Source organism: Symphalangus syndactylus, chromosome 10, assembly GCF_028878055.3.
Source record: "Symphalangus syndactylus isolate Jambi chromosome 10, NHGRI_mSymSyn1-v2.1_pri, whole genome shotgun sequence".
Classification (NCBI taxonomy): Eukaryota; Metazoa; Chordata; class Mammalia; order Primates; family Hylobatidae; genus Symphalangus; species Symphalangus syndactylus.
Window position 1 is genome coordinate 9,407,775 of NC_072432.2, and position 27,412 is coordinate 9,435,186.

General features: G+C 42.8%; 1 long non-coding RNA gene across 1 annotated transcript in view; it reads left to right on the top strand.

Annotated features, from left to right (window-relative positions):
* The window catches only part of LOC129491710 (uncharacterized), a 60,920-nt gene extending 34,192 nt beyond the window's left edge, over nt 1–26,728 (top strand). The window contains exons 5-10 of the long non-coding RNA XR_008660597.2: nt 21,814–21,915; nt 22,809–22,862; nt 24,767–24,853; nt 25,162–25,297; nt 25,754–25,853; nt 26,349–26,728. This is a non-coding gene — a long non-coding RNA (uncharacterized lncRNA). The remainder of the gene's footprint in view (nt 1–21,813; nt 21,916–22,808; nt 22,863–24,766; nt 24,854–25,161; nt 25,298–25,753; nt 25,854–26,348) is intronic.
* Nucleotides 26,729–27,412: the final 684 nt, after the last annotated feature.

Genomic DNA, 27,412 nt, shown 5'->3' on the forward strand with positions numbered 1-27,412 from the left:
AGGATGTTTCTTGAGTTGTCTATGACTCATAATGGCAAAATGGTACAATAAGATAAATACTTCCTAATGTACTAAATAAAACAGTGTGGATAATGTACCTAGCAAAGTATCTAGTGTGCAGGAAATAGTCCATCAGAATTAAATACTGTTATTATAACATTTTTGATGAAAGCGGTAATAAGATAAAGCAATATTAGAGAAAAAAGGCTTGAATTACTTTTGCACCAACCCATAGCAAATAATAATCTTTTCATTTCTGATTGCTGCTATGACCACAGAAAAAAATGGAGCCATGAAGAAACATGAAAAACAAATAAAAAGCTATCTCATAGTGGAGGTTATTGCTCTATTTCCCTTGGAGGCAAAACATCTTTTCAAAAAAATTCTTCTTTTCCTCCAAATTCTCCAACTTTTATTTTTAAATATATGTACTGCTATGAAATCCACATATTATTTTCTGCCTGAGTAATATTTTGAAATGCAAGTGAGTTTTTTCGATCTATGTGAACATGTGTAGAAAGCTACGAAAACAGAAAGCACAGCATCACCAAAGGCAAAATAGAACTCACTATTGGTATTGGATAGTGTTGCCTATATGATCAAAAATGTGTACATTAAGTGTGAAACGTTTATTCTGGTCAATGGCTTCCCAATTTAGTGTAAACATATAATTCTATGCTGATTCCTCTGGTTAGGGCCTTGGTATATTACTGTAGTCTTCTAGAAGCCTCTGCATTTACTTTGAGTATAGACATGATTGGGTTCAAACTAAACTCAGTCGTCTTTGATTTGGTTGCATGTGGAGCCAGTGCCATCCATGCCACTTAGCTTCAGATTGTTTCTAAGTATCCCTGAAAAACATCGGGCACACACAGAACCACTATCTTACCCTTGGGGTTTGTCAACTCACAGCCTTACTGCTTTACACAAAGAAGGTGGTTAAACATGCATTTCTTTTAAAGGCATATTTGGTCCTTCTAAAACAGAGCAATAAAATTGCACAATCTAAAGGAAGGAACAGTTTGTTTTGCCCTTTTTATTGCCAGTTAAATGCCAGAAGACTTTTAAAGTAACAGCAACCCGTGTAAAGGGGGGGAAAAAAGCAAATAAAATTTTTATGAGTTAAAAATAAACCTAATGCTCTTTCCTCTTCCATAGTTTTACAAAACTTTCTATACCTTTTGGCATAAGGAACTACAGATGATATATAGTATTTTTCTCTGCAAATACCAGCAAAGCATCATATAAAATTATAGCTGTAGGAATGGAGATGCTGTAAAATCAAGCAGGGAAAAAGAACAGTTTCATGCAGAGTAACACAGTTGATGTCATTTTCACTCTAACAAAGCAAAATTCATTGTAAGAGTAAAAGAGCCTGGGTTTGGTGGATCACGGCTATAATCCCAGCACTTTGGGACTCCAAGGCGGGCGGATCACGAGGTCAGGAGATCGAGACCACGGTGAAACCCCATCTGTACTAAAAAATGCAAAAAATTGGCCGGGCGTGGTGGCGGGCGCCTGTAGTCCCAGCTACTCAGAGAGGCTGAGGCAGGAGAATGGCGTGAACCCGGGAGGCGGAGCGTGCAGTGAGCCGAGATCGCGCCACTGCACTCCAGCCTGGGAGACAGCGAGACTCTGTCTCAAAAAAAAAAAAAAAAAAAGATCGTGCCACTGTACTCTAGGCTGGGCCACAGAGCAAGACTCTGTGTTAAAAAAAAAAAAAAAAAGGTGGGGGGGGGGCATTGGCTGTATGCTTTATTTTGCTTATATAAAACCTCTTAAAAATAGCATTCATTATAGGTGGCTCTTATTTTTAAACAGAGCAGTTGCTTCTTCCTTTCTGTGTCTGATTTAACACCCGAACGCCATGTGACCCTTTTCAGGCATTTTAGCTGTAATGGTGCATTGGAGTCATCTGGAAGCCCGAGGGATTCTGATCTAATTGGCCTGAGGCGCCTCCGGGGTCTTTTCTTCCGGGAGTTTTCAAAGCTCCCCAGGTGACCGACAGGTAGCCAAAGTTGAGAACCAAAGTTTAATCTCAAGAACAAGTTAGACGACTCAGCTTAGATGAGCAGGGATGTGCAAAGTCGGTGGTAATGTGGAACATCCGCCAAGAGGAAGCTACACTTCAGTCGTTAATGTCCAGTCTCCATCCTGTTGCCCTGAGTTTAACAAGCTGTGATGCTACTCTTGACCACCTGGCCCAGGGCACCACCCTCTTTCCACCAACCCTAAATTTCACCTGAAGGGACCAGAGTAACGATGGTTTGGGAGTGGCGAGATAGGAACAGGAGAAAGGGACTCTTTTGATTTCCATTTTTTTCCCATCTTAAATGCTGACGTACGCTCCAAAAAGTTTGTGTTGATCTCCAAACGCCAGCCATGAGGGTTGCTTTAGCGCTGATGGCCTTGAGTTTCTGTTTGTTTCATCTTGTGTGTCCAGCGTGTCTTCTTCCGTGCATCAACCATTGTGTATAGCTTGCATTAGGCTGAGCAGCAGGAGTGACAGACTTGTTGGCGGGGTTGGGGGGCATCCGGGAAGAAAGGGAACCAGGAAGAAGGGATGGATCCTGCGGAGGCGGATTGGCTGGCATCACTTAGGCTAACCTTACCCAGGGCCAAAGACGTGGCACAGGCTGGCACAGAGTTGGAAGCTGATGCATGTTCATTGTTTACTCTCAGCTAATGTCCAGCGCAGCTGCTAACATCCAGCACATCTCAGCAAATCAAGCTGGCCAGAGATGGAAAATATTCTTACCCAAAACTTGATGGAATGCTAAGGGTGTCCAGGCATATTAGCTGGAAAAATGTCATGGAAGGAGTAGAAATTAAGCTGGATAAGGAAGACCTGATCCCTCCAGTTTAGAAACCTTACCAATTCAAAATAAGAGCTGCTGTTTCCTGTTGGATTCATAGACTACAATAATAATTTGTAATAATTTAGTTATAATAATAGTTTCTTGTTACTATAATAATTATTTGTGATAATTTGCTGGTAAACAGTAATTTTGTATTAGATAGTAATGATTAATTTATATTATGGTAAATCTAGAAATTACTAAATTTTATAAATAATTAATAAAAACTGAACCCCAAATTAGAACAGTGATGACAAAAGTAATAATGATAATCACAACAGTGTATATATATATAATATATATGTATATTTCCACATATAACTGTATGGAATTATCTTTATTATTCAGTTGCTCATGTATTTATCTGACTATTTATTAATTACCTGGCTTCTAGGTGTTGAGCACTTTGTTATATGTTAGGTACACAACAATAAAGAAACAGATAGGGTCTCCATCTTCAGTAATTTGGTAGACTAGTGAGAGACAGACATTAAGTAATTAAAAATTCAAGGGTATATATTATGGCAAAAATGTGTTAAGGAAAAGAACAGGGACATGAGATAATATATCCAAATACCTACTTGGGTTCCAGTGATTTGAGGATACCCTTTAAGACCTTTAAGAAAATGACATTTAGGCCAGGTGCGGTGGCTCACGCTTGTAATCCCAGCACTTTGGGAGGCCGAGGCGGGCGAATCACGAGGTCAGGAGATCGAGACCACGGTGAAACTCCGTCTCTACTAAAAAAATACAAAAAATTAGCCGGGCGTGGTGGCGGGCGCCTGTAGTCCCAGCTACTCGGAGAGGCTGAGGCAGGAGAATGGCGTGAACCCGGGAGGCGGAGCTTACAGTGAGCCGAGATCGCGCCACTGCACTCCAGCCTGGGCAGCAGAGCGAGACTCCATCTCAAAAAAAAAAAAAAAAAAAAAGAAAATGACATTTAAATGGAATCCTGAATGATGGGCAAGAATCATTTTGGTTAAGAAATGGAAGGAGTTCATTTTATGCAGGAAGAGGAATGTGCAATGAGGTAAAAATATTTCCCGAAGACGGAGCACTCACACATGCAGGCATGTGCAGGCACACCCACAACACGCCCTCACACATGAGAGTCCAGCGCGCAGTGTGCATAGACAGTCACGCTGGTGTCTGGCCCCCTCCCAGAATCTATGAAGATAGGACAAACTAACTGGGTGCCAAGGACCACAACTTTCAAAAACAAGAGCAGGGAAGTGCTGAGCGTCTGGGCAAATAAGTCTAGACTTTGATCTTGAAGATACGAATTCATTTCAGAACATTTGCTTGGACTATCTGCTTGTGCTTGCATAATCTTGCCTACACCACGATGTGCTAAGTTTAGACGTTCCTCCAGTCTTCCAGCAGGCAGCATGGCAGAGAGGGAGGGAACAGGCTCAGCCCAGGGCTCCCCGGTTCTGCTACCACCAGGGAGAGGGAGGGGCATTGTTCTTACTGGAGAAAGTGCCAAGACTTGAACCAAATGTTTATATTGTGTTTTTGAATTTCTGCCTGGGGAAGAGACAGCCTACCAATGACTTCAAGAAAATATGTTGGCTCTTTTTCTGCAAATAGCCTTTCTGGTTTTTATGGCAAATAGAAGAAACGTCTCTCTTTAGTCATTGAGACATTTTGTTGTGATTTTTTTTCTAAAGTATGTTGAAAGTCATGTGTATATTCTTCTAGGTGTTGTGCTATTTTCCTGCAATGTGGAGCTCCTCTCATTCCAAGAACAGGGCGATAATCTATTATTGGAAGATGAATAATGTAGTTTCTTGACCAGGAGAAGGGGATCAAGATGTTACTGAAGCAGTTTACAGTTGAGCCAAACTGCGTGTTCCCTGAGTCACTTCATTCATGTTGTTTTGTTTTGATTGATGGTGTATGAATTTTTTTTAACAGCTTTGACCTTTGTCCAAATGCTTCTAACTGATCCTCATCCTGAATCTACAGTGAGGCCATCAGCTGTGTCTCGCCTCCCTGTCCTTCTCCTTCCTGTCTTTCCACAAGCCCTTCCTGCTGAATCTAGCCCTAAATCCGGTTTTGTATTTTTATCCGTGGCAGACCTTAGATGACTTCTGGGTGGAATTATTGGGATTATTTCTAAATGTGCTGGAATTTCTGCTTTTGTTGTGTCAATCCCAGGGTTGATTTAGATTCCTCATTTTAGCATCAGAACTGACACGATTGCTAAGAATTCCTTCAGATCTGCCCATGGCGTGGAGCCACTTCTTCACCGTTCCAGAGCCGAAACCCTGTGAATCATGGGTGGCTGGCTGGCAGACGCTTCTCTTGAGAGTTGATAGTGTCCTTGGGCCAACATTCATCCGAGGAGCCCTGCGGTGAGATCATCTGTCACTCTAAGGAGAGAAACTGATTCCTAGGGAACGGAGCTGGGCTGCAGTGGCCTCAGGGCAATGATGTCACAGGCCTTTGAACGCATTCAACAAAACTCCCAGTCTCTGGTTAATAAGTGAACGTGCCTGAAAGAATGGGACAGATAATGACAGGTGAATGCCCCCCGACCTGTGTGGCCAGTGGCCCAGCAGGACTGGCATTACTCCAAAATTGTCAGAAATGCAGGCTCTCAGGCCCTGCCCCACCACCCAAACCAGAAACCATGTGGACAAGATCTCCAGGTGATTCAAATGCACAGTAGGCCTGCATGAGTAATGCATATCAAGAAATCTTCGCTTCTCTTAACTACCTAGCGGGACACCAAGGGAACCTCCTAGAAGAAGTCGCAGATGGGATGGGGCTGGATGCCACCCCCTCAAAGAAGCACAGACCTGCTGACCCCCTCCTCCCTCTGCAGCCTGAACTCATGAGCTGTGAGGAGTGGGAGCAGGGGGTCCCTCCCACATCCTCAGGAAGAAGCCACCAAGTCATTGGGAGCCTGTGTTACACATCAGTGTGTGAGGGAAGAATCTAGAAACAACTGACTAAGAGGATGGCATGATCTCGGCTCACTACAACCCCCACCTCCTGGGTTCAAGAGATTCTCCTGCCACAGCCTCCCGAGTAGCTGGGATTACAGGTGTGTACCAACACACCCGGCTAATTTTTTGCATTTTTAGTAGAGATACAGTTTCACTCTATTGGCCAGGCTAGTCACGAACTCCTGACCTCAAGTGATCCACCCACCTTGGCCTCCCAAAGTGCTGGGATTACAGGTGTGAGCCACCACTCCCGGACAGGTAGTGACAGTTTTTAGAGGCTCTGGATGCTTGGCCCTTGCCTTAAACCAAATGCTTTAAATGGGCCTTTGGTCTATGTCAATAAAATTGCAAGTGTGTATGCACATTTGACTTAATAATAATAGTAATAAAAACTAATGAACAGTCAAGACATTTTTTAAAAAGACATTTTGCCTGAAAGGCTTCTCATCTGATCCTAGAACAGTGGCTTAGAGCTGGGGAATCACGTCTGTTTCTGTCCCCGAGCGAGTGCCTGCCATATCACACGAGTAGGCACATCCGTCGCTTGGGGGGTCTCCTGCCTCCTGCTGCCCTCAGCTGTTTTTATCTCTTCTCCTTGTCCTCTAGGGACTTGACTGAAACTGGAAGGCAGACGCAGTCTGAGAATTCTTTTATCCCTTTATCATATCCCTGGGCAATCTTTACTTTTAGGTTAAGAAATAGCATGTTCTTTTCCTTAAAGTTTTAAAATTTCATTTTGTTTTCATTTTATTAGAAAGACCATTGCAATGGAAAAGAGGGGCAGTTTTCTTAGATGTTCAATGCCTGTCTCCACTGGCCAGATAAATTCCAGTCGCACTCGTCATTCTGTGATTCTTCTTCAAGGCTACTGAGGGTGGCTATCTGAGTTGAGGGGAATAAACTTAAAAAGGTCTGGGTGCGGTGGCTCATGCCTGTAATCCCAACAGTTTGGGAGGCCAAGTCAGGGGGATCATTTGAAGTCGGGAGTTGAAAACCAGCCTGGGCAACATGGCGAAACCCTGTCTCTACAAACAAAAATACAAAAATTAGCTGGGCGTGATGGCAGGTACCTGTAATCTCAGCTACTTGGGAGGCTGAGGCAGGAGAATCGCTTGAGCCCAGGAGGTGGAGGTTGCAGTGCGACGAGATTGTGTCACTGCATTCCAGCCTGGGTGACATAGCAAGACTGTATCTCAGAAAAAAGAAAGAAAGAAAGAGAGAGAGAGAAAGAGAGAGAAAGAAAGAAAGAGAAAGAAAGAAGAAAGAAAGAAAGAAAGAAAGAAAGAAAGAAAGAAAGAAAGAAAGAAAGAAAGAAAGAAAGAAAGAAACTAACTTGAAAGGAAATTTGTTTATCTCTAGAAAATTTCTCCCATGGAAAGTCACTTAGCTGAAGGGTAAAAGGAGCCGCTCCCTTCAGTAACCTTCAGAAACGGCCCATTTTCTACTCAGAAATCACTTTATTTTCACTTGAGAAGGGTTCTGGCCCCGCAGTTGTAAAAGCCTGGGAATGAATACTCTAGGTTTTCCTCCTGGCATCAACACGGCATTGTTTGGTAACCCCTTTCCTTGTGCCATCTGTAGAATGCTGGTAAATGTGCCCTACATAGACGTAGGTTATACCTTCACTGCAATGGACTGAATGTTTACGTCCCTGCAAAATGTATATGTGAAAACTGGATTCCCAAAGTATTGGCAACAGCAGGTGGGGGCTTTGGGAGGTGATGCGATTATGAGGGTGGGGCCCCATGAGTGAAATCAGTGTTCCCGTAAAAGAGACCCCAGAGTGATGCCCCATTCCTTCCACCCTGTGAGGGCATGGGGAGAAGATGTCATCTATGAGCCAGGAAATAGGCTGTCACTAGACATCAAATCTGTCAGCATCTTCATCCTGGACTTCCAGCCTCAAGGAATCCATTGAGGATACAGTGTGTTGTTCATAAGCCACACAGTCCTGGTCTTTTGTTACAGCAGCCAGAATGGACTAAGAATGCTGCAAAACCGTCTCCCTTCTGGCTTTCCCTCAGTGGTCTCTCATTTCCTTTCTCGTCATCAGCATCTGCCCCTGCATTGACATGGCGGCTTGACATGGTACTTCCTATCAAGGTGAGATTAAATCAGAACTTCATACCTACTCCCTCTCCGACCCTCTCCTGTGGGCCCCAGCTCCTCTGCTGCCTGGAGAACAAATGCGAGAGAGAATGATTCCCAGCCCCTTGGAGTGTCTGGCAGTCAGGAGTGAGAATGCAGGGTGGCAACCGTGGACAGGCTGGCCTCCGAGGAAGCACTAAGGTCCTGGGGTCCGTGCTCCACTCAGCACATAGAGCAGGCCCACAGGCTGCTGTCGTGAGCACCACGGTAGAGCTGCCACACGGACTCTTAGTGTAAAAAACCGTGAGGTTATTTGACAAAAGGTAGCCCAAAGAAAATGTTTCAAGCAGGAAAACCTAAGTGCAGAGCCTGTGTTTATGGATCTTTAGCCCAAACTTTCCCACCTGAATGTGATTCCTGGATAAACCTGAGACGCGAGTGTGAGTTAGGCTGGTTTTAGTGAACTATAAATACGAACGGTTTTTGTTAAAATAGTACAGGATGATCATTTTTATTAAGCACGCAACATTGTATTATTTACTACCCCATTAATTTGAACTTTGGAAGCTTTGATGATTGCACCCTGTATTTCTAGTCAGCATTCATAGAGTAAGACTATTTTTTTTCCCTTAATTTCTTTGGTGATGGGACCGTCTATATTTACGTTGCTGGACTGGGTAAAAGAATGTGGCTAAGAATACTGGCCTACAACTAATGAGAGGTGATATTGTCTAATCATGATCTAGGAGTTTTGGATTGAGAAAAACCCAGATTCAAGCTCAAGACCTAGAATCAAGAACAAATTCTGCTACTTACTGGCTACATGAACTTTAATAAACATTTTTCTTTAATGGCCTCTGAAAATAAGACTTATCAGATGCAATAGTTCATACTTGCAACCCCAGCGTTTTGGGAGGTCAAGGCAGGAGGATCAAAGCCAGGAGTTTGAGGGCAACGTAGTGAGACCTTGTCTCTTAAAAAAAGACTAATCCAGCCTGGGTGCCTGGGTGACAGAGCGAGACTCCGTCTCAAAAAAAAAAAAAAGACTAATAAAGAGACCCACCTCACTGGTGGTTTGTGTTTGAGACAACGGAAGGAACAATGAACGCTGGGTCAAGAGGAAAACACGACAACACGACGTTGACTGATGCACGACATTCATTGCCAGAGAGAATGGAAAGTTTTGGGATTATGAGCAAAACAAGCACACTGCTTCTAAGATGACACACCAACAGTGGTTTATGCCATCTTTTCATCATTGTGACAAATGCCACTTCATTTAGCATTTTCTAGTGTTCACTACGAGCACTACTCAATATTTTAGTAGACCAAGGACCCCAGATGTTCATGCTCCCAGCCATGATGTCAGCTCCCTTCTTCTGGGCGGTTGTCCCCAGAGTGCCCCACCTACCACCAGCAGCCCTGGGGCTCTTAGAGATGCTCACAGCAAATGTCTGCCTGGTATCTGATAAACAAGTTAAGTAGGATCTGGCAGGGAGGTGTCTGGAGAGAGGTGGAGTGGGGCAGGGGACATACATACTTACTCCCTTCTAGCACCAATCCATGTAGCTCACAGAAAGCAAACTCAGAGTGCTTAAAGCAAAAAGGGGCCCCTGTCCTGTCTGATCCTGCCCTGCACAGTCTTTGAGTTTATGGCAGCATCTCCAGGCAGATAGTAGGCTGAGCACAGTCCCTGGAGATGAGGCCCTTTTGAGAAATTGCCTCTGAGCCCAAGAGTGCCTCCCGTTTCTCAGTTGGTAGCTGACTCATCTGAGACCATCTCATTGCAAAATTGACTTAGTAGCAAAATCCAGTCTGAGAACACAGGCTTCTGAGGGAGAGGCCTCCAAGCCAAGTGATTCCTCAAATAGGACATGAATTGCATCGCTTCTCTGAGCTCCTGTTTTCTTGTCCACGAGCTGAAGACAGTAAGGGAAATGGCGGGGTTTCCACCAGAAGTGAAGGAGCCCAAGGAGGGGGTTGCAGGTGTTGCTGTGTAGAAGTTTATTCCTTGCCTTGCCTAGGAATTTATTCCTGTAAATCCATTTCCTTACCCACTTTTAAAATTCACCATTTCTTCATATCCTTGTCACTGTTACTACATTTGGGTCACGCTTCTGTGGCCCTCGAGGACTTTGGCGACACTTGGGTTTCCTGTAATATTTCATGCCATGACTCACCTATGTGCATGTCAATGGCCCACTCAGCACCCTACCTTCAAAATTTATGAATTTCCTCCACACCCACAACCTTAACCTTTGTCTCACTTCTAGAATCCACACAAGGGACACACCCCAGCTCTCCCCTTTACCAGGAGCTCCTGTCTTTCTCTATCTCAGAAGTTCCTTCTTCTTGGGACTCATGCCTGAGCCCCTTCTTCATGCCATTGTCCTCACCCTGGCAGAGCACATTGCTCCTTTTCACTGCACAACCAGTTTTAGGTCACCCGTCTCCTCCTCATTCATCAGCCCCCTCTTGTCTTGCTTACCTCATTCTAATTCTGGTCATAGGATTCTATTTAAAAATCCACTCCCACTGTCCATTTCAATATTCTCACTCAACGAATGTTTACTGAATGATAACACTCTTCCAGATAACCTCTTTCCACTTCTTTCTCTTTCACCTTCACATCCACTTAGAGGGTTTCCTCTCTTTAGCTTAGTCACTCATGATTTTATGAAATCTAAAGCAATATCAGTAATAAAATGCACCATGGCATTATGCACCACAGAGAAAGCAAGCATGCTGCCAATTAAAGTAGAAAAAAGCCATCAATCGTAAGATACATTCTGCTTTCAAAGCTGTTAAAATATGAAAATATATGCATTCTATAATATACAAAGTAATGGCATTTTTTAGATCACTGCAAAGATACTTCCTAATCTTCTTTTCTCTTTGATATTAAATTTCATGAAATAGACTGAGCTGTCAAGCCCTGACTCTTACTTCCCAGAAAGTCTTTATTCCACTGCCATTTGGATCCCTCTTCTAATAAAACTGCTCTCTTAAAAATCATGAGTCACGTCACAGTTGCCAGCCTTGAGGCAGTGTCTAAGGCTGTCCTTCCCAGGGCCACAGGCTGAGCTGATGCTGCCAGCTGTCTTTCCTTCCTACAATGCTGCCCTTCCTTCCTACAATGCTGCCCTTCATTCTGAGGATATGTCTTCCTGTTATTGTCACATGTTGGTTAATCCTTCTCAGTTTTCAGACTAACTGACTGCTTACCTGCATTATTTCTTCCTGGTCCCATCTTCTATCCTTGCAATCTGTAGTTCCTCTTTTCGAAACCTCCCAAATCAGACTTTTTGCCCTCAGGACATACCCTCAAAGCAACTGGGTGGGTCAATCCGTAGCACTCATGTTGATAAATCAAAACATCAGGTCCCCATTGTCCTTAGCTCTGAACTGCCAGTAGAATTCAGCCCAGGCATTCACTGCGTATGTGTGAAGATGCTTCACTTCCGTGCCATGCACAACGCATGCTCTCTTGCACACTCTCATATCACCTAAGCTGCTACATCTTCAGATCACTAACTCCTACACAACTCACAAAAATGCTTGAGCCTAGTCCTTAAAACTTGCTCTCTTGCAGGTCAGATCTAGCCCCATTACACTGAGTAGAGTTGGCTTCTCACGTTTAGATTCCAAGTTTATCTCTGCAGCTTTAACCTTCACACTAATCCTACCCTTAATTCTAATCCTAACCATAACCCTAACCTTAATCCTAAACTTACCCCAAATGCTAACCCTAGCAACCTAACCATAGCCCTGACTTTAGCGCTAACCCTAACCCTAACCCTAGCCCTAACCCTAACCCTGATCTCCAGGCTTGTGCCCTTCATCACCTGCTTGCCATTACCTTGGTCACATAATCAACATCTCACACATGTGACATCCAAAGATAGATTCCCAGTGTTACGAGACTGGCTCCTTCCACTGTTGTCTCCATCTCAGGAACAGACAAGTCTCTCCTTCCTGGTCCAAAGGCCAAAGAACAGGAGGCTAGCCTTGATTCCTCTCCTCAAACCTCTGAGTTATCTCCCTCCCAGTGGCTCTAGCTGTGTAAAGAGACTCAGAATCCATGGCCTGTCTCTGCTTGCATGGCTGCTTTGCTGGGTTCATGCAGGCATTGCTTGCCCTCTGGACTGTTGCAATAGCCTCCGACTGCCTTCCCACTTTCTTTCCCTCCCGACACTGTTCCACCACAGGCATCCTCCACACAGCATCCAGAGTAAGCAACTAGAGTTCCATCATGCCACTAGGCTTAGCCTTTGCAGTCTCTTCCTGTCTCATCACAGGAAATGCCAGAGCCTGTTCAGGCGTCTCAGGCTTCTTCTCCTACACTCTCTTTCCTTCCTTCCACTCACCACACTGGTTTCTTGATGCTCTCAATGATGTCAAAAATTGGTCACTTCAAGGCCTTTCCCAGGACTGCTCTCTCTGCCAAGAACGTTCTTCTTCCAGATTTTCCTGTGGCTCATTCCTTTGTTTCTTCACATCCTTTTGCTTCTCCTGAAAAGCATCATATTCTCATCCCCTGACACGAGGATAACTATGCCTCTTTACTGTGGTTGCAGTGATTTAAAAGAACACGCAGGAGAGCCTGTCACCGTCTCTAACCTGTCATACATGCTCAATGAGTGGTGGCTATCAGTATTTTTAAAAAATTATTTTTAGTGTAACAACTATCTTTTCCCTTCATTTTCTGATTTTTGTTTTAATTCTTGATGACCTTTAACTTGCATTGATAGCTTCCTCAATCACTTTTTAAAGGCAAGAGTAGCAATTATCAATGAAAAAACTAGGATAAATAAGGATTCTGAAATATACTCATCATAGGACAAAGTATGCTGATAACCAGGACTCTAGAGTTTGAGACTTTATGCACATTTCCCAAACTAAAATTCCTTAAAGAATGATTGCTTCTAACTTGTAAGTTTTCAGACCCTGGAACTCATCCAAAGTCCTAAGTGGTAAATGTGGGAAAACATCCATTGAGTTTTCCTCTCCAGTAGCTAAACTTATCTCCTGTATTCCATGGAGAAATATCTTAATTTTTTTTTCAATTAAATAAAATGATTTGTGAATAAAAACTTTTGATGGCATATACATTGCAGCAGTGAAGCAATTTAAAATCATAAAGCACTTATAATCAAATACCACTAAGTGGAACCACGGTGTCCTCTGTAGATGCTCTGACATTTTAGAATAGGAAAACCTACCCAGAAAAACAAACTCTTCTTGGAAAACACATTCTCTTCTCCACTTATTTGAGTTCATTTAAAAACACTTTTATATTTTAATTTACCCAACATTGAGGTAAAGCAGATTTGGACTTGAGCACTTTAACTGGAGGACCAACAGCTGCATGGTTCCAGTGGCCAAGTGAGGCAGCCACGGGGCTCCTCCAGGGAACACCTCTGTGTTCTCAGCACAGACACAGGGGCTGGCAGATATTTTTGAAGACAGCCCAAAAGTCTCTTCCATCAGCCTTGTTTGGGTTCCATGAGATGATTTTTCACAGCTTTCAAAACGCCAAATTAATAAAACCCTCCATTGTAAACATGGGCTCTAGTCAGAGTAAACGAGACCCATCTCCACCAGCTTTCAGCACAGCTCTAGAGCAAGGCCAAGAGAAGCATCTGCCGCAGCCAAGCCCACCTGTGTACTAAGCCACGCAGCCACGCACTGCCACACCCGCCTATGTGCTGAGCCACGCAGACACCCACTGCCTTAAGTTCCAGGGTGGAAGGTTCTAATCACAGCCCGCCCTTCACCATTCTCAACAGACTTTAATGACCCACAGCAAGCTCCATGATCAAGTCTTCTGCCCTCTTTCTCTAACTGCAAAAAGACTGCAGAAGATCAGAAGCATGACAGAAAACATCCACAGGGGCATTTCTGATGTTTTTCTGCACATAGTTTCTGGTGATCTACATTGGATAATCTTAAAGGTTTCAGTAGACATCTAAATATATGAAAGCATCCTGTGGAGGAATTCCAGAGGCATGCATTTCTTTTCCCACATTCTTCTGTAGAGATTCCTTCCATGTTTGCTGTGTGTGTGTGTGTGTGTGTGTGTGTGTGTGTGTGTGTGTGTGTTTGGATGTATGGCAGGGAAACTTCAAGATTCTTTTAATTATTTTGCGCTTCCTGCCCTGATAGAGCTGCTACAGGGAACGCTGGGCAGCCATTCACATTCACGATGTGCTCCAGTGCTCTTCAAAGCACAGTAGAAAACAAAACGGGAAAACTTTCCATTCATGAGTTTTATTATCACCATGTCTGAATTTCTAAAAGCTGAGGTGTTGTCTTTTATCATGCCTTCTATGAAAGACACAACATATGGATTTGTTCATGAGATGTAAAATTTGACAGTACGATTTCTTAGCTTTTTATAGAAACCTGACTGTAAAGAAACCATTTTTGGCCGGGCACAGTGGCTTACCCTTGTAATCCCAACATTTTGGGAGGCCAAGCTGGGCATATTACTTGAGGTCAGAAGTTCAAGACCAGCCTGGCCAGCATGGTGAAACTCCGTCTCTACTAAAAATCCAAAAATTAGCTGGGCATGATGGTACATGCCTGTAATCCCAGCTACTTGGGAGGCTGAGGCAGGAGAATTGCTTGCACCCAGAAGGTGAAGGTTGCAGTCACACGAGATCATGCCACTACGCTCCAGCCTAGGTGACAGAGTGAGACTCCACCCACCCCCTCCCAAAAAAAGACACCATTTTTGGAGTTTTAATTTTATATTTTAAAACTTTATCGAAGTCTTCAATTGTTTATCATTTTTGAAAGGATTTTCAGCTGGATGCAGTGGCTCACGCCTGTAATCTCAGCACTTTGGGAGGCCAAGGTGGGCAGATCACTTGAGCTCAGGAGTTCAAGACCAGCCTGGCCAACATGGTGAAACTCCAACTCTGTCAAAAATACAAAAATTAGGTGGGTGTGGTGGCACATGCTTGTAATCCCAGCTACTTGGGAGGCTGAGACAGGAAAATATCTTGAACATGAAAGGTGGAGGTTGTAGCGAGCTGAGGTTGCACCACCGCACTCCAGCCTGGGTGACAGAGCAAGATTGTGTCTCAAAAAAAAAAAAAAAGTTGTTTTTTTTTCCCCCAATTATCCCACCCTCCACCATGACCCAACCCAAAAAAATCAGGAACATTTGGAAAACAAACAGGCATTCAAATGATGCAGGACAGGCCAGCCCCAAAGTTGGTGCTTAGCCCAGAGGGTTCTGGGCTTAGCCCACGAAAGGGAGGCAGAGAGAGAAATAGAAATGGAATCTCTCCCATTTCCCCTGTGCCATTTGAAACTGCCCAAGGGGATAAGTCATCAAATATTCATGGCAATGACAGATATGGTTGAAATAAAGTTGTAGAAAGAAGAACAGTTTCATCTTAGCATCAAGAATACTGATCATAATTCACGATGCAGTTGTTCCTCCATCACAGGAATGCTCTTTCCAGGATGTGAACTTGATCTACTCTTGGCTTCTGTCTTCATCCCTGGGCATGTTCTGGGGCACTGACCCTTAGGCTTGCACTGACTCACATCGTGCGGTGAAATCTTCTCCAACACTGCGTCTGGAAGCATGGGTCTGCCCCAGCAGAGGCCAGTGGGTGACCGATACTGACCCATCACTGACAGATTATTTCATTTGCTTTACCAAAAGCCTTTTTGTTTTACCTCTAGCTCTTTCTAGATGACCTATTAAGTAATAATTGTACCTTTGTAGCTCCCCAGACATGCTTTGTTCTTCTCACAAAGACCACATGAAAATATGTAGGTTAGAAAGATTCCTTTGTCCTATTGAATGTCAGATTTAACTCCTTTATTAGAACCATAGCTTTTACTTCTTTAAGCTTTTATTTAAGCTTGCTTGAGTTAGATTTCTATTACTTACCACCAAAAAAAGGTGTGATTATATATCTCACCTTACCTGATGTTTCCTCTCTTTGAATCCCTTTAACATTCTAATGGATTGGGCCCCTGACTGATTCACATGATAAATTATGCAAGGATATAAAGTCATTATAACAAACTTTCCCAGAATTTTGTATTGGTAAATAACGTATGGTGTTTTTTGCAGCCCCTTCTTTCTTTTCTTTAAATATGATAGTGAAAGACTCTGGAGGAAATATATCCATTTCCTAAATATAGGGCAATGGGCTGCAAAGCTTAAGTGTCACAGTCTTTCTTTAAATCTTGGTGTTTTGAAGATTTTTAAAGGCCCATTTAAACCCTCCCATTGAGTACCTAAAATGGCGAGTTCTATGTTGTCTCGATGACATCCGTTTATTGTCAGTATCTGTTTAGTCTATACAGTTTTCTGATAGTGCTTTGCGAAACCAAGTAATATCATGTATGACACTATGCAACACTAAACATTCTTCCTAGGGCCTTTTATGCTCATGTGTCAGGGTGCTTTGCTGAGGAATGGGGGGAAGAACATATTGAGAGGGACTGGAGCTTTTGCCTCTATGTATGCATGCATCTATCATTCCTCTATCATTTTCCTTCCTTCCTTGCAGAGATTGAGCATTCACCAAGAATCCAGAGAGAAGCTTAGTCAGAAGGAATAAAAAACACCACTGGGAGGTGGCACTCCAAATTATTTCCCAAATTCAATCTAACAGGAAGTGGAATAATTCCCATAAATGGAGTTGAGATCCAGTGTTTTCCAAAGGTCTGGTGAGGACAAGCCTGGTTACTCAGCAGGCAACAGAGGCATCACTTGAGGCCATTGTAGCCCAGCTTTGGAAGCCTGGATGAATGTGTCAGTCCTGAAGCTGCCGCCAGAAGTCACACCCAGAGGGGCAGCTTAGAAGAACAAATGGCAAGAAAAGCTGCTTTTAAAAACTGGAGGCACGGATGACTTCTATAGTCCTCTGCTGAGAGCAAATGCCTTATCAGGCTGGGGAGAGATGCTTACAGAAAGATAGTGCAGTAAAAAGTCAATATTAAATTGTTTTTCTCTGAAGTGTCCAATTAGATGACTTTGAACAATTGTATATATTCATGTTAGCAAAGCCCGGAATGAGATAAGGGACTTTTTCGTTTTCTTAGAAAGTTCCTTCATGGGCTCTTCAAACACTGCCTCTGCCTGCATTTGTATTTCATATCAACAGAATCACACCATGTGCACTTTACGTATGACTCCTTTGATTTAACATAGTGAGCTTGAGATTCATCAGGGTGGCTGCCTGTGCGTGTGGCTTGTCTTCACTGCTGGGCTTGTTCCGGTGAGTGCTTGTCACAGTTTGCTGATCTCATGACCACTTAGTGCACATGAGGTTGTTTCAGGTTGGGGATATAAGGCATGGGCTTAGGGTGGAGCTTCGTCTCACCCATTGGATACTCAGGGCTGTGATTTCTCCCTACGGAGGTGCTTTGGCCCAGTCTATGGGTAGGTAAGAAAATTGTAAGCTGCACCCAAAAGGATAGGATGTTTCGGGTGCAGAGTGGGTGGGAAAGAAGTTCTCCCGGCAGAGGCACACTGGTGTTCCCAGTGCTGAAGCTAGCAAGTCAAGGCACATTCCAGAAACCCAGACAGTGAGCAAGGCCAGAGCTGAGTGTGCAGAGGGGAACGCATGAAGATACAGATAGAGAGGTAAACAGGAACCAGGCCATGGAGAGCCAGGCGCCCGGAGGCAGGGGAAGGCATTTGAACTTGATTCCCAGGGCAATAAGAAGCAACTGAAGTGTTTTAAGTGAGGAAATTGTTTGATTTGATTTTCCATTATAGAAAGCTAATAGTTAGGGTTACTTTCTGTTTATTTTCTTGTGGTTTTCTCTGGGTATATAGTAAGACTGTTTTGCTTTCCTGTTGTTATACATTAAATTTTGTCCCCCCGCCCCCGCAAAAAAAAAGATACATTGGAGTCCTAACCCTCAATACCTCAGAATGTGATTTTATTTGGAGATGGGGTCTTCACAGAGGTAATCAAATTAAAAGAGGTCAGGATGCTTGAGCTGGGGAGGCAGAGGTTGCAGTGAACTGATAATGTACCATTACACTTCAGCCTGGGCAGCAGAGCAAGAATCTGTTGCAAATAAAATGAAATAAAGAGGTCGTGAAGGTGAGCCCTAATCCAAGATGACTGATGTCCTTAGAAAAAGGGCAAATTCAGACACAGAAACAGACATGCACACACCCACAGGGAACAGGCAGAGTTCAGGGTGATGCTTCTCCAGGCCAAGGAATGAAACAGATCATCAGCAAACCATGAGAAGCCAGGACAGAGCTATGAACAGATTCTCCTGCACACCCTCGGGAAGGACCAACCTTGCTGACACCTTGATCTTGGACTTCCAGCCTCCAGAACCATGAGACAATAAACTTCGGTTCTTCTAAGACATTCAGTTTGTGGTACCACATGACAGTGGCCCCAGAAAACTAAGACACCCTCCCCTCCTTTCCCTTCCATTCCTTTTAATTAGGATGACCTAAGAAGAAAATGCTCTCACAAATACAAGTTCCCTGAAAGGATGACCTTTACTGGCAGTCATTTCTTGAGATCCCTGTGAGTTACTGAGATAATACTAGTTCCTTGGAGATTTTGTGTGTTGGACACATACCTGTTTATACCATTAGATGTTACCGGCATTGGGGTTCAAACATTGGATGGACTGTTTCAGAGACATGAATTTGTTTAGTGCTTAGATATAGGGAGAGCTGTTCCAGAAGATGCAGACATAGGAAACACAGACCTGAAAGGGACGTGACGGTCCTGACTCTTTTATTTATTTATTTATTTTGAGATAGTCTCCCTCTTTCACCCAGTCTGGAGTGCAGTGGCATGATCTCAGCTCACTGCAACCTCCACCTCCCAGGTTCAAGCGATTCTCCTGCCTCAGCCTCCTGAGTAGCTGGAATTAGAGGCACTTGCCATCAAACCCAGATAATTTTTGTATTTTTAGTAGAGACAGGGTTTCATCATATTGGTCAGGCTGGTCTCGAACTCCTGACCCCAAGTGATCTGCCCGCCTTGGCCTCCCAGAATGCTGGGATTACAGCCATGAGTCACCACACCCTGCCAATAGTCCTTACTCTTAATGCAGATAAGTCTGAGGCTCAACTCTCACCTTCAACCTTCTTAACCATTGACTCTCCATCCTGAATAATTCTTTAAAAGAAGCTGAAACCTCCCTGAGAAGTTCAATTTTATTTTCAGAGAATACTGGCCATTATAGAAGGTCCTTCCTTGTATTAGCCAGAAAATCTGTTTGTGCACAGCCTGAGCCATTCCTCCCAGTTCTGTTTTGTGGCCCCAGAACAAGCGGGGTTCACCGTTGTCATGGCTACCTGCTGGCTGTCTGAAGTCACGCATCAGGTGCCTCTAAACTTCTCTTTCTGAGATCAAAGACTTAGACTTTCTTTAGTCATCTTGTGCAATACACTTCCTTGTCCTCTCTTTAGTTCTGCTTTTCTCTGAACAGGCCCCAGAGCCAGGGTTCTGATTCGATTGTCTGCTCAGAAATGAACATGATCTTTCGCTGGCTGTCTGAGTGGCACTCAGTGGCCCAGACATCTCCTGTCTTGTTCTGCTTCCATATTTCCATTAATCTAACTCTGGCTTATATAGAGTATTTTGGTGTATGTATCTCAAAGATGACTTAAACTGAATTTGGAATGATTGCAGTCTAACCCAGACAGATACAACAGTTAAAACTACTGAACAGAGGCACTCTGGCTGGAGTCTGAGAGGCACGCCTCATGGCACAGGCGGCAATGCCAGCTGCTTGCGTGCGACAATAGCAACTTCCTCACGTAATCCTCAGCCTCCAAGCTCTATTTCTACCTAACGGCCTGAACAGGCTGGGACAGGGTGGTCTGATAGAACTTTCTGCGTGAATGGGAATTTTCCCTATCTGCACTTTCCCATATGGGAGCCACTTGCCACATATGTCTCTGGGACACTAGAAATGAGATGAATGTGACCGAGACACTAAAACTTTAAAATCTTTAAAAAATTATTTTCAATAGCCATGAGTGGTTAGTTGTTAGTGTGTTGGACAGTGCAGGCATATAGAGCCACTCCATCACCAAAACAGAAGTAGGGTGGTAGGAATGTTGGAGAAAGATGGGGCGAGAGAGAGAGAGGAAGAGAGAGAGAGACAGACAGACAAAAAGAGAAAGAGAGAAAGAAAAATCAAGTGTTTCTGAGATAATCGGTTGCAGGGCAATTTGTAGAGCAAACATTGGAAGAGAAAGAATCTTTTACTCTCCAGTATTATAAAGATCTTACTGGCAAATTAGGAAAAGCATCCATGTAAATATTCAAGTAGAATTGGTAAGAAAAATGAGCTCCTGGCCAGGCACAGTGGCTCTTGCCTGTAACCCCAGTACGTTGGGAGGCCATGGCGGGTGGATCACTTGAGGTCAGGAGTTTGAGACCAGCCTGGCTAACATGATGAAATCCCATCCCTACCAAAAGAAAAAAAAAAAAAATTAGCTGGCGTGATTGTGCACGCCTGTACTTCCAGCTACTCAGAAGGCTCAGGTGGGAGAATCACTTGAACCTGGAAGGTAGAGGTTGCAGTGAGCCGAGATTGCACCACTGCACTCCAGCCTGGGCAACAGAGCAAGACTCTGTCTCAAAAAAGAAGGAAAGAAAAAGAGAGAAAAAGAGAGAGAGAGAGAAAAAAAGAGAGAAATAGAGAAATAGAAAGAAAGAAAAAAGAGAAATAGAAAGAAAAAAGAGAGAAGAAAGAAGAAAAAGAAAGAAAGAAAGAGAAAGAAAGAAAAGAAAGAAAGAAGAAAGAAAGAAAGAAAGAAAGAAAGAAAGAAAGAAAGAAAGAAAGAAAGAAAGAAAGAGAAAGAAAGAGAGAAAGAAAAAGAAAAAGGGAAAGGAAAGGGGAGGAAAGGGGAGGAAAGGGGAGGGGAGGGGGGAAGGGCAGGGCAGGGCAGGGCAGGGCAGGGACTCCTAAAATGAGAAAGAAGCTGGAGCTCCCTTCTGGTTAAAGCACCTGCCCCGGGGCAGAAGCTGTGGCCACCTTGATGCAGGCTGCACCCAGCAAAAGACACCCAGGGGCCTGGAGACAGAGCTGTGTTCCCCTTCCTTGACCTATTTAGGAGCCTCCCCTTCTAAATAGGAAGGACTAAGGAGAAAGTGTATCTAGGCAAGACTCGCCATTTGCCTGGCATTGGGCTGGCTGCTTACAAAGATTCTTCATTTCTATCCTGGAGTAATCGATTATCCCCAATTCACAGATATTGGAAATATTTATCCAAAAGATGAAGAAACATAGTGATAACACAACAATAATAATAATTAACATTTAACTATCATTGAATGTATATCATGTGACACATGCTAAACTCTTCACACCCGTATTTTATTTATTTTTCACAGAGATATTTTCATTAAGCAGTATTATAATTTTACAGATGAGAATAAGTGGAAACTAATTGTCTCATGGCATGTACATATTACATAGCAGAACCTCAATTTTAACTCATATTTATTTAACTCTAAACTTAAATTGTATATACGTGTGTGTGTGTATATATATACGTATATATATATATACACGATGCTGTCTTTAATGTCCATAATATCGGCCTTAATATATCATATATTACATGTATGCATAGAACCACATGTGTATATATAAATATATACATTTACATATATATTATATGTCTTTGGGGAAAGTTTTTTGGTTGGCAATAATGTTTTCTAAATGAGAAGCCATCTTTCTGTATAAAAATGTGATGATAGGTAAAGTCATGACTGAGACCTTGAACAGGGTCTGAGCACAGCTGCAGAAAGTGTATTATGTACGTGTACATACGGTACTGCACCGCATAGCACAGTTTGAGTCCAAGAGGGACGGCATATACAAGAGTGGTTCCATATGACTGTAATACTGTATTTTTACTGTACCTTTTCTGTGTCTAGATATGTTTAGACACACACATCCTCACCGTTGAGTGACAGTTGCCTGCTGTATTCAGTACAGTTGCATGCTGTGCAGGTTTGTAGCCAGGGATAAGAGCTCAGGTAAGGCTGTTGTAGGCTCCCTCTATGGTGTTCCCACAGCAATGAAATCACCTGATGACACATTTTGCAGAACTCATCTCTCCTACCTCTGTTGTCAAGCAATGCATGATGGTATATATTTTTTTCATTCAGAAATTGGTTGCTAATCAACACATTTTTTTCTTACCGAACTTGAAGTCCATAAGATAAAATAGAAAGATGTTTTTCATTTGGTCAGTGTCCATTCTTCCATGTTTAACTCTTTTTTTTTTTTTTCTTTTGAGATGGAGTCTCACTCTATCACTCAGGCTGTTTAGTGGTGCGATGTCGGCTCACTGCAACCTCCGGCTCCCGGATTCAAGTGATTCTCCTGCCTCGGCCTCCTGAGTAGCTGGGATTACAGGGGCCCACCACCACACCTGGTTAATTTTTAGTAGAGACGAGGTTTTACCATGTTGGCCAGGCTGGTCCCGATCTCCCATGTTTAACTCTTTATTCAGTTTTTGAACTTCCTCTCCAGACAATGGCTATAGCTGAGAGTCATCTAGTATGTCACTGCTGGAGTACCGGAATATCGGTGGATGTTCTTGTTTTGCTACTTTAAGTGAGGTCTTAAATACCAAGCCTTGGAATCAGAGAAGAAGGAAATTTTAGAGACTCGACCTAACTCCATAATTTAGAGACGAGGAGGCTTAAGTCCTTTAGTGTGAAATGTTGTACTAGACCTCAGTAGCTCATATGGTGAGGGTAGGCTTTTATGATATAGTTAATTTTCTAGCTGTTGGTGCAGATTCATATATAATTAATGGTTGATTTTCATCTTCCTGGTACAATTTTATTTTCTTCCTCCTTACAAAAAAAATTGAAAGAAAAATACTTTGTAGATAATAATAATAAAATTTTTGTAAAAACAGGAAACTTAAATGTGACACTCTTTGCAAGGATGGAGTAAACAGGAAGTGAATGAAGTGAGTTGCAATTTGAATTACAAAAATCTCTCATCTTTGGTCACTAATGGACAGTTCAGAGCCAACATTCTTCGCTACGAATGAAAAGCTATAATAATCACGGTGAACGTAGCCTCTGTGATTTGCTGAGCACTTATTCTGTGAACATCTGTGCATCTGTTTGCTAGGCTGTTGTAACAAGGCACCAGAGACTGGGCGACTGAAACAACAGAAGTCTATTTCCTGACAATGCTAGAAGCTGGAAGTCTGAGATCAAGGTGTCGGCAGGGTTGTGTCCTCCTGAGGCCTCCCTCCTTGGCTTACAGACAGCCGTACTCTCCCTATATCTTCGCATCATCTTCCCTCCACATGTGTCTGATATCCTGACCTCCTCTTCTTGCTAGGACACCAGCCATGTTGCATTAAGGCCCACCCCATCGCCCTGATTTTACCTTAATTGCCTCTTTAAAGACTGTACCTCCAAATGCAGTCACTTCATGAGGTCCTGATGACCTCCTTCAACCCAGGAATTTGGGGAGGACGCAGTTCAACCCATAATATGCTATATATATGTGGCATGTATAATTTTTATGATAGAGCAGGGAGAAATGTAATATTGTCCGCATTTTACAGAAATATGAATTCAGAGAGATGAGTGACATGCCCAAGAGCACACATTCCTTTGAATGAAGCAAGGTTTATGTATTATATTATCATCCGTAGGTTTCTAAATCCTTACTTTTTCCACTGTATCAACAACACCACCTTTCTGACTGGAAAGAAAAGAGGCAGGGATTACATCGCAGTGGCTTAGGCCTGTAATCCCAGCACTTTAGGAGGCTGAGATGGGTGGATCACCTGAGGTCAGGAGTTCAAGACCAGCCTGACCAACATAGTGAAACCCCGTCTCTACTAAAAATACAAAATTAGCCGGATATGCATGCCTGTAATCCCAGCTACTTAGGAGGCTGAGGTAGGAGGATCACTTGAACCCGGGAGGCAGAGGTTGCAGCGAGCCGAGATCGCACCACTGCACTCCAGCCTGGGCAACAAGAGTGAAACTCCATCTCAAAAAGACAAAAAAATAAGAGGGAGTGGTCTCAGTGGACTTTGTCCGATCCTTTTAAGTGAGAACCATCATTTAAGGGATGTTCCCATACTCCCCACAACTTCAGGAGCAGATACCCCTCTAGTTACAAGTAGAACTCTGGAAACTTTGTACATATTTTAGTTTTCCAAATACATGTGTTTGGAATTAGTAGTAAACCCTTGCAGTGTGTGTGGTGAGTGTGTTTGTGTTGGTGGGTGTACAGTTTTGTCTGTGTGAGTCTCCCTGCAAATCAGTGGCTGTGTGGATAGGTCAAAGTGATCTCCTCCCTCATGCCCTGGGAGAGGCATCTAATGACCTCATGACCACTTCCAATCCCGTTTTGTGTCAAAGCCTCTGGGACCTATTCAGTGACTGCTGCATAGAAGGCAATCTAGAGATTTGGCCAGAATCGCAGCAAAACCCAGGCCAAGAGTGTGGAGAGGGAGCAAGCCCACCCGAGCTGTGGCCCTGCCTTACTTATGATGTGACCTTAGATCACTGCTGCTCTCTGGTCCTCCGCTTCCTAATGTGTAATTAAGGAAGTCGCACAGTGCAACCACTATCTTTAAGATCTAAAACATTTGAGTTTTCTTGTGATGAACAGCATTCCAATCCCACTTACACAGAAAAAAAAAAAGTTCTTGCTTTAAAAATAAAACATCCAAAAAATTAAGACTAGAAAGATGATATTTAAGAGTAATATTTTATTACTTTTAAAACATCTGGTATGAATTTGAAATTTCATTTTAAAATTTTTAATAGATTCCTCATTCTGTTTCTAGAAAATAGGTTAAAGTGAGTTGTTATGAAACCATGTTTCTAATTTTTATTTCAGATTCTATATTTCAACTAAAGCTCACATTTGGGTGAAATCTTTCAACATATCTTTTGTTTAAGAAAAGTCAGAACAAGAATTTCCAAGGTACTGCTTATTTGTTAGAGAGAACTTAGAAAATCGAGAGAAATGTATAGAAGAAAACAAATTCACTCAAAATCTCAATGCATAGAGATACATACAAGGCATTTTTTAATGTATGTAATTTGTAATTTGTGTGTGTATGTGTGTAACAGGGTCTCATTCTGCCCCCCAAGCTGTAGTGCGGTGGCGTGATCACGACTCACTGCAGCCTTGACCTCCTGGGCTTAGGTGATCCTCCCATCTCAGCCTCTTGAATAGCTGCGACTACAAGCATGAGCCACCATGCCGGGTTAATTTCGTATGTTTTGTAGAGGCGGGGTTTCGTTATGTTGTCCATTCTGGTCTCAAACTCCTGGGTTCAAGTCATCCACCCACCTTGGCCTCCCAAGGTACTGGGATTACAGGCATGAGCCTCTGCACCCAGCCATGATGTACGTAATTTGTAAGGTGAGATAACCGTCTTGTTGTTTTGCTTTGCCATCTATGTTTATATTGTTCTCTGTAAATCCTCCACTGGAATAGTTTTTCCATCCAGACCTGAGTCTCATGAGCTACGGCTAAGATGAAATCATTCCCAAGGAAACATGCACTCTCAACAACATTTTTGACTTGCTTGGTTGTTTACCATTGCTTTGCATGGAGGGGAATAAAATGGACCTTTTAGAATCAACTTGCCCAACAGTGGATCTAGGCCAGGCTGAGAAGAGGGTGCCAAGGCTGACATTTGAGTCTAGACAATGATGTCTCTCAAAATACATTCTGCCCTGTGATTTTCCCCCAGCTCCTTAGTTTTCTAGCATAATTGATGGCCTTTGTGGGCCGTAATCCAAAACCACTACACACAGGAAAAGGGCTGTCAAGCAGCTATAGTATAATAATTCATGTGTTATTATTACCATTTAGAGAAAACACCTATGCAGAATTGCAAGTTGTGATGGGCCCTTGAAAATCAACGTGTGTGCTGAATCCAGGTGGATGCTGTGACCTCACAAAAGCTGTGAAGGTGTGCTATTGCAGAGTGGAGGTGTGGCAAAGTCCAGATTCGAGAAAAGGCTGAAGTCAGCTTGTGTCCTTGACCTGGGATCTCAGCCTTAATCTCATGTTTAGAAGCGAGGCCAGTGTCATTGGCCATTGACATCCAGAAGAGAAACTCTCATGGAATGACAGCTGACAAACAGCAGATGCCTTCAGACTGGCAGATTCTTCTATCTTGCGTTAATGCATCTTTATGGGAATTCACAACGTTCTCTAGGCAGGGGTCCAAGTGATAAGCACCAGAGCTTTGAAATAAGATAGCAGAAAGTGGGGTAGTCTATGCTTTTGAAGTGCATTTTCCTGGCAAACGGAAGATGGCCCTCCTCATTCTGCCAAAGGGAATTCTAAGAGCCAAGATTACATAAGAGGATTGCGTTCTGGATGTTTTTAGGATGTGGGTTGAGGTAGGCTTAGCTCTGGCTCAAGGATTACAAAGTAATTGACTTGTTTTGTGTACTTTCAGCTCTCTGCAACTCTTGCTGAATTTTGGCATCATTAGCAGAGCAGGAGCAATTGGCATTGATAAACAGATTTCCTCTTGTATAGGTGCCTCGCCAGTGCTGGGATGTGCAGTGATCTTTCACCCTCTCAGTTTTCCTCTCGATACTGCATTCATCATTTCAAGAGCTTTCAGGAATGTGGGCCGTGCTGACATTTTGCAATGTCTATCAGGAATTGAGATTTTAGGGTAACAACATAAAATGTTCCTAAGGTGAAGGTTTTGTTGTTGTTGTTGTTGTTAATTGCCTACATTATGACAGTTTTGTACTTAATTATCACCAAATATCTAGCTGCTTGAAAACTGTTTCTTTTTTAAAAATACTAAGCAACAAAAATATAAACTTAAATTTCTTTATCTTTAATATATCTTGGTTCACCTCCTCTAATTAATTTGCCATTCAGCTCATTTTGTTAATGTATAATAAATAACAATTAGACATTTGGATAAGTTAGTAAATTTGGGGCTTATGCTTTTCAAAGCTGATACTTGTTTTTTCTTAGGTTTTTATTATTGTATTAGAGCCATATGATAAAGGAAGAAAAAAGAAATAAAAAAAAATCCATGGGATTAAAGAAGAAATTATGTTGACTAAAACGTGTCATTGTAGCCAGATGTTCTAGAAGGAAATGCTTGGGATGTGTCTTTAAAAATGTACTGTGTCCTCCACTGAGAGCAGAAGGCATCTCTGCATAGTCCTCTGTTCAAAACCCAAACTACAGATTGACCAGTACTCTACATTACAAAGCAGGGTTTGAAGGATGCACCTACCCTAAAGAGGTAACTTGGCACTCAAAATTTATAGATCAGTCTTACCCATGACATAAATCCATGGAGGAATAAAACTTTATTTGTAATTTAGGGGATGCAACATTCAGGTTAAATGTTATAAAAATATGGGATGATGGACTCCCTACGAAGGAAGCTGTGAGAAGGTACCCTAGCTACTGAGAAGCATTTTGTGACTAAAGGACCTTATGGGTTATTTGATAATTATTTATATTCTACCAGAACTGCTAAAGCCCTGA